A 7,892-nucleotide genomic window follows, 5' to 3' on the forward strand; every position below is an offset into this window, starting at 1 on the left:
GAGTGATGAGTTTAGTTAGAGAAATAACTACGTTTTGAACTATCCTAATAATGAGGGAAATAGAAAGCCTGTCTAGAGTACAGGCAGGGGTTGGGTGGGAGGAGGGAGATTTGGGACATTGGTGATGGGAATGTTGCACTGGTGATGGGTGGTGTTCTTTACATGACTGAAACCCAAACACAATCATGTATGTAACAAAGTTGGTTAAATAAAAAAATAAATTAAAAAAGAAAATATATGTAGATATTTTAAAGGTAGCATTTTATCTAGTGAATAGTGACATTAAAAGAAGTTTTATTATCAGTGAACATTCAAAAGGTTAAATTTTGCTTTATGACAATCTTTTTGTTAAAGTATGTTATTTAACATTTTAAGAGCTCTCATGCTTGCTTGTGTTTTGCATGCTGACTATGTAATTTCTACATTACCCCTTGAGGCAATACTGTTATTTTTTTCTTTTAAGAGATGAGAAAACCAAGATAAAGAGAAAAAATAAATTGTCTATGAACATAAGAAGAAATTATAAGAACTAATATTTAAAAAATAAATCTGAGATATAATGAGAATGTGGCTCAAGTGGGTAAAATTTTATCTTGAATGTGTGATGCATAGATTTGATCCTCAATACGCTTGGCTCATCTCCCTCCTTAAGATCTGCTAGATGTGGACTCTAGTACAAGCAATAACAATAGCAAAGGTAAAATAAGACTAGACAAGCACAACAACAACAAAATACTTTCAATAAAGACTTCACTATAAAAAGCCCTATATTCATAAAGTTACAAGTAAAGTGAATATTCTGAAAATTACTTTTGTAATTTTATTTCAAAGATCATAATTATTATTTTTATTACCTTATTTATATATGTTTCTACCAATTATTGCTATCTCAAATATCTAGTTCTGAAATCAATTGTTACCTTGTATATCCTTGAGATTTCCAAGCAGGGCCTAGAAGACCTGGCATCACGTTGTATATCCTGGTTTATAGATAGGACTTGATTGGTTCAATCTTGAACTCAATGCTGCAGTGATAATGAAGAGTTTCCATTCACAGTGCTCAGGACCACTAGGACAACAGCTGGTGGATCTTGAGGGACTATGTGATGCCAGAGGTGAAAATTAGGACTTTTTTGCATGACAGCACATGCTCTAACCCTTTGAAGATATCTCACCAAACCTAACTTTCGTATTCTTATTGTATAAGAATAAAAATAATCTTACATTATTCACTTGAACCCTGTTCTCATCATACCTCTGGTTGATTTGATTTCAATCTTAGTTTTACTGATGCATCAATATCCGAGAGCCACAATGTGCCAGTGATGGGAAGAATGCAGGTTTAAGGGTTCAGTACTTACAACGATGTATGCTTCTAACTTGAATACAAATCTAAACTATTTTTAAGACATCAAAGAAATCAAAGCTTAGAATGTCATTGTTGAGGCAAGCAGAAATCCACTCACAGAGACTTTTCTAAGTCATTTGCATATGGTTGTAAACTAATTGCCTTAATTTGGGATATTAGAACTTTAATAGTTTTTCTTTAATGTATATTGAATAATTTTTTATTCAGTGGCTTCTTTTGCTTATGACAAGGAACATGATTATTACAAATGCTCATAGATTATCAATAAATAAACATATACCCTTGATATCTCATGTACTAAATTTTTTATCATGTAATTGACTTTTTACCTTCCTCAAAATGTTGATCACTCTCAAAAAAAAGGGCATTTTACCTCTTCACATATGTGGATAACTTTGCTTGATTTGGGCCACATGAGTAGTGCTCTTGGCTCAATGCTCAAGGATAACTCCTAGCAGTGTTCTAGGGATCATATGAGGTACTGGGGGGGTCTAACCTGGGTCAGTTACATGCAAGACAAGAGCCCTACCTTCTGTGCTATTGTTCTTACCCTCTGTGAATTATTTTACATATACTTCCTGGTACTATTATACTATAATATGGCAGGGTCTGAACTTTCCCCTTCTTTCTGTCTGATAACTGTCTCTCTCATCCCTCTCCCTCCCACAGCCCCAGTTCTAAAATGTAGACTTGGTGATGCTAGAGGTCTTCATTAATTTTATTCAATCATGTTCCTAATGTTTAAAATTGTTATTAGAATGTGAACATTAAGAATATACTTTTAGAATTGAATCAAAATATTTCTATACAGTTTTATTATCCTCAATTTGATGTATGAGATTACTAATCCTTTACTTGTATGGATCACTTACTTTATGCCACAACTGGTAAAATAACAGATTAAGAGTAGAATCTATTATTCAGCTAGTTCTGCTGCCTATGCTCACTCCAAGTGACTGTCAATCTTTAAGTAGTATTTTGATGTTTTGGAGGGGACTTAAGCTTCAGCAGCCATGAGGCCCACAAATGTTCTTGGTCTTTTGGTGGTCATAGAATCCTAGCTGAGTTCAGATTTCTTTGTGTTTTTATTCTAAATTGAACTATTTTATATAGTTCTGTGAGATCTGGATTTTTTTGCTCAGGTCCTTAAGCTTCCATCTGGTCTTTAGTTTAGAAGGAGAAATGGCCTACAAGCAGAATGAATAGGATAATAAGAGAGGAGATAGGGTAAGTGAGCTGTAAATGAAAGGAAAAACCAAAGGGAATGGATAAATGGGCTAAAAATGATGGAAAGTCTATAATCAGGCATTACAGGGAAGTAGGATAAAATAATACCAAAAATATGTAAGAGTTTTTATTTCTTATAGGTAAAATTTAATTTATGATAGAAATATTTTTATTCATAATTGAAAAGGCATGGCATTTTTAAACTTTATTTCTATATTGAAGTATTAATTATTTTGTAATGTTAATAGATATTTATTGATTTAAATCAAATTACTGGCACGTTCCAAACACCTAAGTATATATACTGTATAAAGTTTCAAAGATAGCTATATATATTTCACAATTTTTATTTAAAAATATTTTATGATTTCTCAGTAATGAGGTTTCTCAAAAATTGGTATACAGCCAGGTATAAGCTTTCAACTTTGTGTTCTCTTTTGTAAGCACTGTGATTACTAGTAATTGTTGAGTGCCTTGCCTGTTTTCAATTAAATTAGAATATTTGTATTTAAACCTTTCTAGTCCTGGTTCAGAAAGAGCAAAACAAAACATCACAAAGTAACAGAGCTGTACAAACCTGTACTACATTTATGACTTACATGGGTAAATTTCACCTCTCTATATTATTTATTTAATATCCAAAATGCATGTATTTTATTTAAATATCTTAAAGAATCTGGTAAGTGTGTACCTTATACCTAAGCAATAATGTATTTTAGAGTGAAAACAGCAAATGTTGGTATTTTCTGAGTATCCAGCTTATCAATAGTATAATTTTTGAATACTTATTATACTGTAATCTATTGAACATATGTATTAGTAAACACAAATCAAAATAAATATATTAATTTATGAATTTAAATGGATGTATAACCTCCTTTGGTACCTGAATCATATTTTAAGAAATCATAAGAATTTGTAAATATTCTTAACACCAAGTAAGTGTAATCAATATACCTTTAACTTTTGCATGAATAAATGTAAATATTTCATATTTAAGTTTAAGTATCCTACATTAAATAATTTTAGAAATATAGCAGCATATAAAATTCTCAGACCAAATTGGACATTTTATATTACATCATTATTATCATTGAAATCAACGTACATGAGGTTGGGTAAATAGTACAGTGTGTATAGACTTGCCTTGCATCCAGTGATCTGGCTTTTTTTTTCCTTTGGTTTTTGGGTCACACCTGGCAATGCTCAGGGGTTACTCCTGGCTCCATGCTCAGAAATCGCTCCTGGCAGGCTCGAGGGACCATATGGGACGCCAGGATTCGAACCAATGACCTTCTGCATGACCTCCATGCTATCTCTCTGGCCCCCAGTGATCTGGATTTAACACCTGGCACCACCTATAGTCTCCTGAGCTCACCAAGACTGATTCCTTCGCGAAGAATCAGGGTTAGTACTGACCATATCTGGATTTGTCCCCAACAAAAAAAAGAACTGATTATACATGATCTACAATCTTCAAGTACTGCCTGTTACACTATTGTCTATTGTTCTTTCTCTCTCATAGTTTTATATTCCTATCAAGATTAACCTCTTTACTATAATTGATTTTCATCTCATTTTGTCTAATTTTATTTTCCTGTTGAGAAAAAATGTAATAGGAAAAAAACTAAATAAATGTAAATACTGGGAATTTGGATTAAAGAAAATTGAAAGGTGTGTGAGAAATGAATGGAAAGGATGTCATTATATTAACATTTGAAAGAAAAAGAATGCTAATTCTTTTAAGGTTGCAGGATACAACTAAGTCATTTTAGGTATTAGGAATGACATGCAAAATCCCAAAGCCAAAAATAGTCAAACTATATTAGACTGCAAATAAGTTTATCTACATTGAGAAGAATGTACAAAGGTATCAATAAGAGTGTAAGAAGGATAAAACTACTAAGTGAATAAATAAAGGAAGAAATGTATAAAGAGTGTCTGGCTATATAAACACAAGCTTTCTCAGTCATATAAAAATCATGTGGTTAAACAATCAATCTATTAATTTTAGTAATTGAATTGCATTAACATATGTTAATCTGTTTCCTGGTTGAATACGAGATGTAGGAATATGTAATGAACCTTAATAAAAAGGGAAACCACATACCTATGTTTACTATTGCTGCTGTACTCAGTTCAGAGTTTTTCTACCTCAATCATAAAGGCTCATGATTTTATTTAAGTTCCTTTATACTTTTCACGAAGATGTTTAATTACTAATCTTCAGCCTGAGGCTTTTTTTTAAGCAAAATTATATCCATTCTTCAGAATAACTCCAAAAGTTTTCTTTAACTATTTGAATTGGCCGTTTAATTCATTGCTATCTTGATTAACACATAGGATTGGAACTACATAGTGCTGGTAGGTTTCTTCAACGTTCTCTTTCATGCACATTAACTTGATCTCTATACTCATTAGAAGCGTTCAAATAATGACTGTAAATGAATGACTAGTCTTGAGTAGACAGGGCTCATCTAATCTAAGTTTCTAAAGAAGGAAACTTGTAAAGTGAAGGTGATGGTGATTTTAAGTATGTATTCTTTGCAGTTGGAGCACTTTAGTATATATCCCATAATCATCTGATGTAACATATTAACATATACAACAAGTACTATTACTGATACCACAATAGCAAATGTGAAACCTGGCATGCAGAGATCCTGACAACATACTGCTATTCAGAAATAATTCTAGGGTTTAATTTTAGATCCACTGGCTGAAGTTCTTTCTCATGTCACTGAAAGAATTAGAACAACTCATGACTCCTCTTTTCATTTCAGAGTTTTCAATTGTTCTAAATATGTGCACCACTGCTGTAATCTCAATGTTTGTTCCCCTTCCCAGACATTGTTGGCTTGACTTCCAATTCTGCCACACCTCAGAATATGCTGCCACCCTGTTCTTTGACTACTCTGCTTCAGAAGTAAATTTTTTATAAAATAACTTTATTGATCATCTATTGTTATATTATAGCACTTTAAGACAACTAGTAGAAAAAGTGAGAGAATGCAAGATTTTTATTGTGTTTTGTTTAGTTTTGGTTTAGAATTTTGGGGTTATGCCTGTGGTACTCAGGAGATAGTCCTGGATCTGCACTCAGAAATTATTTGTGGCAAGATCAGAAGACCATATGAGATGCCAGGGATCGAACCCTGGCCAGCCACATGCAAGGCAAATGTCCTATCTGCTGTGCTATCACTTTGGTCCCAAAAATGCAAGTATTTATTAATCTCAAAAACTGACCATAGGATGAAGAAAATTAGTCCACTATTAGAGCACATGTTTTTCCAGTGTCTGAATGACTAAATTAAAAACAAAAGCATTCACATCTTATTTATATAAGTGTGTATCTAATAAATTATTGGCCCTTTTCTACACAATGCAAATATTGTTCTACAAGTTAGAAATCTAAGATTCTGCTTACAAACTTAGAGCTCTTTTTGTTATAAATTAGCTGAGGTAACCAAGCAATCCAAATATAGATTTTGTTTTTATTGATTTATTATGAAGCATATTTTTATGTAACATCATAGTATCAGTGATGATTCAGCATCTGGCTGATGGTCCCAGTTTCTGAGTCATTGAACAATTTTGGACATTGACTTGGTAGATTACGTGGAGGGAGTCTCTGAGGTTATGTCTTCTTTATTTTCTTTCTTTCTTTTCTTTCTTTCTTTCTGTCTTTCTTTCTTTCTTTTCTTTCATTCTTTCTTTCTTCTTTCTTTCTTTCTTTCTTTTCTTTCTTTCTTTTCTTTCTTTCCTTTCTTTCTTTTCTTTTCTGTTCTTTCTTTCTTTCTTTTCTTTCTTCTTTCTTTCTTCTTTTCTTCCTTCTTTCCTTTCCTTCCTTCCTTTTCCTTCTTCCTTCTTCTTCCTTCCTTCTCCTTCCTTCCTTCTTCTTCTTCCTTCCTTCCTTCCTTCCTTCCTTCCTTCCTTCCTTCCTTCCTTCCTTCCTTCCTTCCTTCCTCCTTCCTTCCTTCCTTCCTTCCTTCCTTCCTTCCTTCCTTCCTTCCTTCCTTCCTTCCTTCCTTTCCTTCCTTCTTCTTCCTTCCTTCTTTCTTTCTTTCTTTCTTCTTTCTTCTTTCTTTTTAATATTATTTATTTAAACACCTTGGTTACAAACATGATTGTGGTTGGGTTTCAGTCATATAAGATGACACCCCCCATCACCAGTGCAACATTTTCATCACCAGTTTCAAATATCCCTCCTCCTCTCCCGCCCTTACCTGTACTCTAGACAGACTTTCTATTTCCCTCATACATTCTCATTGTTAGGATAGTTCGCAATGTAGTTATTTCTCTAACTAAGCTCATCTCTCTTTGTGGTGAGGTTCATGAGGTGGGCTGTAACGTCCAGCCCTCCTATCTTTTGTCTCTGAAAATTGTTGAGAAATGTCTTTCATTTCTTTTTAAACCCATAGATGAGTGGGAACCATTCTGCGTCTTTCTCTCTCTTCTCTGACCTTTTCTTTATTTTTATCTTTATAGGGTTTTTCCAGCATTGCTAAGATATAGTAATATATAACATTAATGTAAGTATAAGGTATAGAGTGTGTGGATTTAAAAATATTTATATACCAGAAAATGATTAAGATCCATAGAGTTTGCTTTACTGTATTACATTAACTTGATTAATTTTTTATTGTTGATATCATTTAGGATGTACTTATAGGTACTATTCAAGTATATACTAAATATATATAAAATATATAATATATATATATTCACCATGTTGCAAAGTAGATTCTCAGAATTTATACTCTTGTAATGTTTGGATATTTCACTAGCACCTCCTAATTGGCAACCACAACTACAAATCCATTTCTGTGGATTCTAATGTTTTATATTCCTTAAATTAGTGATATCATACAATATTTTAGTCTATATTATTTCTCTTAACCTAATGCCCACAAGTTCATTTTCATTGTTGAAAATAGCAAGATTTCTTTCATTCTTAGTTAATAACATTATATGTGTGTTTATTCTGTGTTCCTTAATATTTCGGCAATTAGGTTGTTTAGTATTTTATTGATTATTATGAAGTATGGTGTCATCTAGTCATTATCATGTTTAAAATATTTTTCTTCGTTTGGAATATATCCATAATGAAAGTACTGTGGCAGTATAGCAATTTTTTTGATGGGAATGGCACATTTGGTGGTTTTCAGAGCGTACTTCCAGCTCTGTTTTTATGAATCACTCTTAGATGTTCTTGGGGCCCTTATAGGGTCCTGGGGATCCAACATGCAGGGTTGTGTGGTTAAGGGTAAAGAAGGGCTTTAACTCTCTTAGTTTG

Source organism: Suncus etruscus, chromosome 4 (assembly GCF_024139225.1).
Source record: "Suncus etruscus isolate mSunEtr1 chromosome 4, mSunEtr1.pri.cur, whole genome shotgun sequence".
NCBI classification, from domain to species: Eukaryota; Metazoa; Chordata; class Mammalia; order Eulipotyphla; family Soricidae; genus Suncus; species Suncus etruscus.